Source organism: Saimiri boliviensis, chromosome 9 (assembly GCF_048565385.1).
Source record: "Saimiri boliviensis isolate mSaiBol1 chromosome 9, mSaiBol1.pri, whole genome shotgun sequence".
In the NCBI taxonomy this organism is placed as follows: Eukaryota; Metazoa; Chordata; class Mammalia; order Primates; family Cebidae; genus Saimiri; species Saimiri boliviensis.
The window spans coordinates 21,125,001-21,135,275 of record NC_133457.1 but is presented as its reverse complement, the minus strand read 5'-3'; positions in this window follow the sequence as shown (position 1 = coordinate 21,135,275).

Genomic DNA, 10,275 nt, shown 5'->3' with positions numbered 1-10,275 from the left:
GAGTTTACTGTGCATCAATTACACCTCAATAAAGTTGTTTTAAAAAAACATTGCCAATGATTTCCAATCTTGGGTCTAAAATTTTTACTTTAAAACAGTTTTTCTGAAAACCCAGTGCATAACCTTCTTAGGAAACTGGAATCTGGACACTTTCATTCAAAATTAAACCATTTTCCAGATTACAAGTAACTCTCATCTCTCCTGATTTTGCCAGGGCCTAACTGATCTGGGACCACTGCCCTCATCTCATCATGCTCCTGTCTCATCTAGAAAATGAGGACTATAACAGTGCATGCAATGCACTTAGAACTAGGGTGGTAATTGCTATAATTATGATTATTCTATCTTTCCACCTCAGGTTATTCTTAAAGACTTGACTTAGTCTCAACTGACTTTTTTTTCTTTTACTTTAGTGGCTTCACCTGGAATACTTTTAACTCCATTGACGCTTCCTACAAATCAAATAATTAAATCAGCCAACTCTCTGGAGAAATAATGAAAACAAACTGTTCTGTTCTTATTCTTAATTAAATATTTTCATCTTATAAATTGGATACAATTGAAGGTAAAAAGATACAAAGTTTGCAAAAGTTTTGAGTGACAGAAGATAGAATATGATCTCAGCTATAATTACAGCATTGTTAAATTGGCACTATAATTTAAGAATTTAACCTTCATATTTAAAATTTGAGGGTGTTGTTTAACTGCAAGAATCCATAAACAATGGTGACATTTTAAAGAGGAAACAAATGAAAAGTAAATGGCACTGCTAACTTTTCTATTATATTTAGGTGCACCCGTAGAGAAGGACAAATTTAGCCCGAAGATTCCTTATGGCAGAGGCACAACACAGCAAGAAAGAAGCATCTGACCATACTTGCTTTTTAATCTGCAATGCTGGTTACAGCAGAATGTATAATCAGTTGAAGGTTTGACGAACTGACAACAACCTCTCTGCTCCCATGTTTATCTTCATGATTGCTTATTTATTGCAGGAGCATGATATTTATTCTTAATAATATGCTAATCATAATTGCTAAGGAAATTGCTGGTTAGCCTGTCTGGCATTAGATGATCAAAAGGAAGTTACAATGGACATAAAAAACATTTCATTAGAAAAAAAAATTGAAAGAGGGCACACTTTGATATCATATGATTTGGTTCTTACAAATTATCATTAACAACTAGACTAACAAAATTCACTGTAAATGTACAAAGCCAGGTTGTTGCAACATGTAGATTATAATTTGCTCCAATCTATGAATAGCTGAGAAAGTTCCCACAGGGGATAGTAAATAGTGGTTGCTCTAACGAGAGAGCCAGTCCTACCTTAGTTCTGCATCTTTTACTCTCTTCTTGCCTTTTGCTTTTGTGCTTCCAGTCCATTTTTGCTCCCTGGCATTCTCCATCTTTCCTTCTCCACTCTCCATGGAACACTGTGGTAGGAATGTATCATAATTCCGTGCATGGCTTCTTCTTGGAATATTTACACATATATTTACTTTATCTCTTGCTGGACAATTAGGTTTTTGTTTCTGCTTTTGAACATAACTTTTTTTTTTTCTTTGTTTTGTTCTTTTACAATAAGGAGCACTATCTCATTGTCTTTAAAAATCGACTGTTTTCTACTTTGCCTTCTGATGAAATACATTCTGGATCTGAAATGAAAGACATTATGGAATAAATAAAGGAACTGCTGCCTAGTGGGTTATAGCAGAGAATAAAGAGAAATCTAGAATAAGATTTAGAAAATATTTTCCTTGTAAGGTTAGGTAAGCTTAAACCGGGCGCGGTGGCTCACGCCTGTTTTCCTAGGACTTTGGGAGGTTGAGGTGGGTGGCTCACGAGGTCAGGAGTTCAATACCAGCCTGGCCAAGACGGTGAAACCCTGTCTCTACTAAAACTACAAAAATTAACCAGGTGCAGTGGCAGGCACCTATAATCCCAGCTACTCAGAAGGCTGAGGCAGTATAATCACCTGAACCTGAACAGCAGAGGTTGCAGTGAGCTGAGATTGGGCCACTGCACTCCAGCCTGGGCAACAGAATGAGACTCCGTCTCAAAAAAAAAAAAAAAAAAAAAAAAAGTAAGCTCAAATAGCCCTTAAAATTTGTCTATGGTAATATTCTTAGAAATCCCAAGAAAATGCAAAAATGACATTTAAAGTGAAATGCAATAAAATAATTATTAGGCATATAATTCTGAGATAATTCCCCATATAGTTTGATAAGAATCTAATTGTGGGAAAAATTTACCCAAGAAAATAAAATGGAACTTTCTCTCACAGATAACTGACAAGAAGTAGCCTAGAGAACAATATTGTTGAAACAAATAAAAATGAATCATGGCTAAAATGATTTGGGAAGGATTCCCTCTTTTTTGGATGGTCCGGAATAGTTTCAGAAGGAATGGTACCAGCTCCTCTTTGTATGTCTGGTAGAATTCAGCTGTGAACCCATCTGGACCTGGGCTTTTTTTGGGTGGTAGGCTCTTAATTGCTGCCTCGACTTCAGATCTTGTTATTGGTCTATTCAGGGTTTCGGCTTCTTCCGGGTTTAGGCTTGGGAGGATGCAGGTGTCCAGGAATTTATCCATTTCTTCCAGGTTTACTAGTTTATGTGCATAGAGTTGTTTGTAATAATCTCTGATGATGGTTTGGATTTCTGTGGAATCTGTGGTGATATCCCCTTTATCGTTTTTTATTGCATCAATGTGGTTATTCTCTCTTTTCTTTTTTATTAATCTGGCTAGTGGTCTGTCTATTTTGTTGATCTTTTTGAAAAACCAGCTCCTGGATTTATTGATTTTTTGGAGTTTTTTGTGTCTCTATTTCCTTCAGTTCTGCTCTGATCTTAGTTATTTTCTGACTTCTGCTAGGTTTTGAGTTTTTTTGATCTTGCTCCTCTAGCTCTTTCAATTTTGATGATAGAGTGTCAATTTTAGATCTCTCCTTTCTTCTCATGTGGGCACTCATTGCTATATATTTTCCTCTAGAGACTGCTTTAAATGTGTCCCAGAGATTCTGGTATGTTGTGTCTTCGTTCTCGTTGGTTTTGAAGAACATCTTTATTTCTGCCTTCATTTCATTGTTTATCCAGTCAACGTTCAAGAGCAAATTGTTCAGTTTCCATGAAGCTGTGCGATTCTGAGTTACTTTCTGCATTCTGAGTCCTAACTCGATTGCACTGTGGTCTGAGAGACTGTTTGTGATGATTTCTGTTCTTTTGCATTTGCTGAGGAGTGATTTATTGCCAATTATGTGGTCAATTTTAGAGTAACTGTGATGTGGTGCTGAGAAGAATGTATATTCTGTGGATTTGGGGTGGAGAGTTCTGTAAATGTCTATTAGGTTTGCTTGTTCCAGGTCTGAGTTCAGATCCTGGATAACCTTGTTGATTTTCTGTCTGGTTGATCTGTCTAATATTGACAATGGGGTGTTAAAGTCTCCCACTATTATTGTGTGGGAGTCTAAGTCTCTTTGTAAGTCATTAAGAACTTGCCTTATGTATCTGGGTGCTCCTGTATTGGGTGCATATGTATTTAGGATCGTTAGCTCTTCTTGTTGCAGTGATCCTTTTACCATTATGTAATGTCCTTCTTTGTCTCTTTTGATCTTTGTTGCTTTAAAGTCTATTTTATCAGAGATGAGAATTGCAACTCCTGCCTTTTTTTGCTCTCCATTTGCTTGGTAGATCTTCCTCCATCCCTTTATTTTGAGCCTTTGTGTATCCTTGTATGTAAGATGGGTTTCCTGCATACAGCACACTGATGGGTTTTGGCTTTTTATCCAATTTGCCAGTCTGTGTCTTTTTTTTTTTTTTTTTTTTGAGACGGAGTTTCGCTCTTGTTACCCAGGCTGGAGTGCAATGGCGCGATCTCGGCTCACCGCAACCTCCGCCTCCTGGGTTCAGGCAATTCTCCTGCCTCAGCCTCCTGAGTAGCTGGGATTACAGGCACGCACCACCATGCCCAGCTATTTTTTTGTATTTTTAGTAGAGACGGGGTTTCACCATGTTGACCAGGATGGTCTCGATCTCTTGACCTTGTGATCCACCCGCCTCGGCCTCCCAAAGTGCTGGGATTACAGGCTTGAGCCACCGCGCCCGGCCCAGTCTGTGTCTTTTGATTGGGGCATTTAGTCCATTTACATTTAGGGATAGTATTTTTATGTGTGAATTTGATACTGTCATTTTGATGCTACCTGGCTGTTTTGTTGGTTAGTTGATGCAGATTCTTGATTGCGTTGATGCTCTTTTACCATTTGGTATATTTTTGGAGTGGCTGGTACTGGTTGTTCCTTTACATGTGTAGAGCCTCTTTCAGGAGTTCTTGTAGAGCAGGTTTGGTGGTGATGAAATCTCTGAGTACTTGCTTGTTCGCAAAGGATTTTATTTTTTCCTTCACTTATGAAGCTTAGTTTGGCTGGATAGGAGATTCTGGGTTGAAAGTTCTTTTCTTTAAGGATGTTGAATATTGGCCCCCAATCTCTTCTGGCTTGTAGGGTTTCTGCTGAGAGATCTGCTGTGAGTCTAATGGGCTTCCCTTTGTCGGTAACCCGACCTTTCTCTCTAGCTGCCCTTAGCATTTTCTCTTTCATTTCAACCCTGGTGAATCTGACAATTATGTGCCTTGGGGTTGCTCTTCTTGAGGAATATCTTTGTGGTGTTCTCTGTATTTCCTGGATTTGAATATTGGCCTGCCTTGCTAGGTTGGGGAAGTTTTCCTGGATAATATCCTGAACAGTATTTTCCAGCTTGGATTCATTCTCTTCATCACATTCAGGTACACCTATCAAACGTAGATTAGGTCTTTTGACATAGTCCTACATTTCTTGAAGATTTTGTTCATTCCTTTTTGCGCTTTTTTCTCTGTTCTTGCCTTCTCTTTTTATTTCATTGAGTTGATCTTCGACCTCTGATATCCTTTCTTCTGTTCGGTCAATTCGGCTGTTGAAGCTTGTGCATGCTTCACAAAGTTCTCGTGTTGTGTTTTTCAGCTCCATCAATTCGCTTATATTCCTCTCTATGTTGTCCATTCTCATTAGCATTTCGTCCAATCTTTTTTCAAGGTTCCTAGTTTCTTTGCATTAGGTTAGAACATGTTCTTTTAGCTCACTGTAGTTTCTTACTACCCACCTTCTGAAGTCTGATTCTGTCATTTCATCACACTCCATCTCCATCTGGTCTGGTTCCCTTGCTGTTGAGGAGTTGTGATCCGTTTTAGGAGCAGAGGTGTTCTGGCTTCGGGAGTTTTCATCCTTTTTGCGCTGGTTTTTTCCCATTTTTGTGGGTTTATCCACCTGTTGTCTTTGTAGTTACTGTCTTTCAGATTGGGTCTCTGAGTGAACTTCTAGTTCGTGGATGCTGAAGTTACTTCTTTTTTTTTTTTTTTTTTTTTTAAGCTTTCCTTCTAACAGTCTGGCCCCTCTGCTGTAGGGCTGCTGAGGTCCTCTCCAGGCCCTGCTTGCCTGGGAATCACCTGCAGCAGCTGCAGAACAGTAAGGGTTGCTACCAGTTTCCTCTTCTGCTATCTTTGTCCCAGAAAGATGCTCGCCAACTGTCAGTTCGTTCTCTCCTTTATGAGGTGAGTCTCTGGATCTATGGGGGTCAGGGAGCTACTTGAGGAGACAGTCTATCTTTTATTGGGGCTTAAGTCCTGAGCTGTGAGCTCTGTTGTTCATTCAGAGCTGCTGGGCAGGTAACTTTAGGTCTGCTGCAGCTGAACTCATAAACCACTTTTTGTTCCCAGGTGCTCTGTCCCGGGGAGTTAGGGCTTTATGAGTTTCCGTTGTGCTGCTGCCCTTTTCTTTCAGGTCTGCCCCGCGCAGCTAGCAGCCCACCTGGCCACTGTCTGCCTGCAGAGGCTTTGCTGAGCTGCTGTGGGCTCCGCCCAGCTGCCCTGTGCTCTTCCCTGCAGTCCTGTTCATATGGGTGTAGTTAGACCTGTCTCTGCAATGGTGGCCCTGCCTCTGTTATGGGGAACTCTCTCTATTGTGGCAGGTTGCCTCGGCAACGGCGGGTTGCCTCGGCGACAGCAGCCTGCCTCCATAGTGGTGAAGAGTCTCAGTAATGGCGGAAGCCCCTCCCCCACCGAGCCGGACCATCCCGGGTTCAGCTGTGCTTGCTTTGAAACGCTCAACCCAGAGGGTTTCCAATTACTGTTTTTGTTTTCCTTGTTGTTGGGGGTGGGGGGGGGGGTGGGATCAACCGAGCCTGATCACCTGGCTTCCTGACTCAGAGTCTTTTTTTTTTTTTTATTTTTTAAGTAGAACGACCCCGCGTTCCAGTCGCTTGTTGAAAAGGCGCCGGGATCTCCCGCGCTTGTTGAAAAGGCGCCTGGATTTCCCGCGCTTGTTGAAAAGGCGCCGGGATCTCCCGCGCTGCGACTCACGGAGTCGGCTCAAACTGCGGCGCCGGCTCCTGGCGGATTTTTTGCCTAGAAATCTCCTGACCTGGCTCGCTATTTCAGATGAATGGGCAACTCTGCCATCTCAGGGCTCCAATCGCCAGCTAAGAGGGCTCCCAGACCAGTGGCTTTTGTACAGAGAACCGCAGCAACAGGGTGTGGTCACAGCAGCCGCGTGGGCGGAATCAGCCCTGTGGGGGCCAAAACAGCCGCACGGGCTGGGACTGCGACGCTGGCGACCCCTCTGCCTGGGTATCTCCTGGTCTGTGGGCAATAAGAGTTCGTCTGGAAATGCGGCGTCCACTCACCCTCTGCACTTTCGCTGGGAGCTGAAGTCCTGAGCTGTTCCTGGGCGGCCATCTTCCCAGCATCCTCCTCCATTCTTAAAGGTAACAGTGTGATAGACAATTTTTTTTTCTGGGAAACAAACTATATATCTCCAGTTTTTAGTTCAGTTTTGTATCATGTGAAGTAGAATCATGCACCAAGTAATGTCAAAAGATGACTTGTGAAGTCTCAACTCGACCACTTAATAAATGTGTAATCTTTGGCAAATTTATAAAACTGCATTTATGAGTGGGTATAATAGTACCTATCTCACTGTGTTACTGTGAGGCTCAAAGGAGTTAACAAATGTGAATATACTATACGAATACTAAGTAAAAGCCTGTAATGCTAGAGTAGTTTAATTCTCTCCTTTAGCTGAGCCAAACTAAAATACTGTAAATTAGTAGCTTATATCATAGTCTTCTGAAATTTAACAATTTCCAAGTAGGCCTAGCCTTGAAAAATTATTTCACCATGGAACAGTGTATGGGGGAAGTTAAGAATGTATAATCATAGGGGACTATTGCATCTCAATAGTTTGGTTTAATGGAGATGCTGATTTGTAATGTACCATCATATTTTTAAAACTTAATTAGTTTTCTGTAGATAATTTTGTATTAAATGCATTCAATTAACTTCTCTAGAATAATTTTTTGCTTGGTGACTTTTGTCTCTGAGAACAATAACCATTGGCTGCTGGGATCACTAGACCTTTCTTTTGTAGATTTCAGTGTCATTGCCACTCAACCTTAGTTTCTCGTAAGGAAATCTTTTCAGATCTTGGCTTCAAAGGTGCTGAAAAGAAAAATTTGGCATTTATAGTATGTTTGATTGTGTAAAAAAATCCTCATAAATCAAAAAAAAAAAGAAAAGAAAACTTTTTTTTTCAATTTAATTGAGCTAATAAGACAACTGCCAAAAATGACTATAATGATATATAGTGGATTTTTACAAAAGCATTGAATAGAATATATATGGTTCATTCAGTTGGCATGAAGAGCGTAGTTCTTTGAATTCAGTCTGGTTCTGTGCTGAATGTCTTTGTTCAAGATATTTGTATTTTACATCTTTGGTCCAATCTTTCCTAATGTGACAAGTTGCTACCTTCTTGTGGCACTTCGATTAATCCTACATGAATTTTGTTGTGAACCCTTGTATATAAACATCAATTTGTTCAATTTCATGTCAAAATTCCACCCCCCCTCACTTTTGAAGCAAATTCAGATGTAAATTGTTTTTTTAATTATTAGGTCCTTCTTTATTTAGCACATGTGTTTTGAATGTAAAGAAAAAAAGTATTAATTTTCTAAAGTCCTAATCATGGTATATGGAAAGATCTTTTGTGTCCGCATAGAAATGTTTTCTAGCTTCCAAGTAGATTTACTATGTTAATCTGTTCATAGTAAACACTTGGAATGTTGTAGTATTAATGTTTTCACATAATAACCAGTGGATTTCGTGGTTGCTTATGTGACCATAATTTCACAATAAAACAGGTAAAACACAAATATTTTAAATATAACTTTCACGTCACATTTGCTTTCTGAAATAAAATGGGATGAGTCAGATTTTTGAAAAACAAGTGGCAGGATTCTCTTTGATTATTGCCCCCAAATCACTTTTAGTGATTTTTAATAATATGCACTGAGTTTTAAATGTTTTAGGTCTTATTTCTTTGTTTTTACCCCTGCTTCTACCATTCCATATATGACTAAAATAATCACTTTTAATTATTCTTGATGATAACATTCAGTGTTCTTTTTTTTCTTTGATTGATTTACATGGTTTTGAATATCATAGGTTTTTTTTTTTTTTTTTCCTGGCAATTGCTTCCTTAAAGAGATTCGAGGAATCGACCTGTATATATGTTATATTATTCTTATCAAAAGGAGAACTTATGATTTTTTAAAAGAAATAGTAAAAGATGAAAAGATAACTTGAAATGGCTAACAGAACATAAACTGAATGAGCAGAAATAAAGACAGTTAAATTAAAAATGTGGTAAAGGAAAAAGAAACAGGTCCTAGGGAGTTATTTTAGGATATAATAGACAATGTAATATAGTAAAAAAAAGAAAAACAAGGATGAAAGTCCTGAAGATAGGTGGGGAAAAAATAGCAAGAAGGTATATTTAAGCAAGGCAGGAATAAAAAGTCAAAGGCTATGAGAAAATGAGATTTATTTTAAAATCCAATTAAAGAGTTGAAACTTTTGTAATACATTGGGAATGACTGAACTACAAAACATATAGGAAAATATTCACAGGGGCAAAAACATTAAAAAGAATTTTACAGTGTATTACATTTCTACTTAGATTATTTCTATTTTTGAAAAATGGCTATATTCAGATTGTTACCACAAAGTAATGTTTCTATGGTATAATTTACATTCATAGAGTTTATGTGTTTAATGCCATCAGAATGAAAAAGGACATTATTAAAGATATTATCTAAAGGTAAAGACCCAATCTAGAGAATATATTTGAAGGGAAACTTTCTTATTACGGTACAACACCAGCTGTCCTAAAGGCTTTATAGAACATAATTGTGATTAAGCAGCACTCCTGCTGCTGGTGTAGGAGTTATAGCCAATAATAATGTATTGACATTTATATGGTTGTGATGCTCTGACCTGAACTTGCGTAACTAGTGCCCTAGTAATTGCCAAGTGTTTCACATTCACTGTAATGCCAATATAAAAATAGCAAAGTTGATTAAATACAGTTAGATATTAATATAAAATAATAAAGTTAAGTACTTCATATAATGTTGTTCCTGACAATTTGTTTTCCTCATTGGGTAAGTGAATGCAATTTATGGAAAAATAGCCCTTCATATTATTTCCCTAAAGTTAGTCACCATGAATAATTAGTCTTTACTAAGCAGTTATTAAATCTTCACTCGCATTGTAAATCAGTTGAAAATGAGGCACAATAGGAGAAAGCAAGATTAGAGTTTTAGAATGCTATTTTTTGTGCATTTTAAACTACTAGGTCACCAGGTTTTTGTATTATTGTAATATATCAGATGATAAAATTTGATTTATTTAAACCTTCTCTTAAACAGTTTCACTTTCAATGCTTAAGACTCTGTAAAAAGTTGAATATTTACTTACAGTTCTATTAAGTTTTCCTCCAAATCAGATATTTCCCTCACTCCCTCATTGTGTGATAATAAAAGTACTAATGGATGCTTTCATTGATGGGCCCCCTACTTAAGGAAAATGAAAACTAAAAATGATTCTGGTTCTTTAAAAGTTTATTCCTGTGGCACCATCGTGTAAGCATACATATGGGACAGTAAAAATGGAAGACGACACATTAAATGACATTATTATAAAATGCAATACTCTTGGAATGATCCCTTATTAAATTAGGCTCTATGATCTGAGATGAATTTCCCCGATCCCTAATCCATCACTGGAGAAATATTAAAAGATAGGTCTCAACTGGTATTAGAATCGCACTCAGTCTCTACTTTCATTATTTTGAATTAGGGTGCTACTGGGGGAAAGCCTCTTAATGAGAATTAGAGTGATTCACTG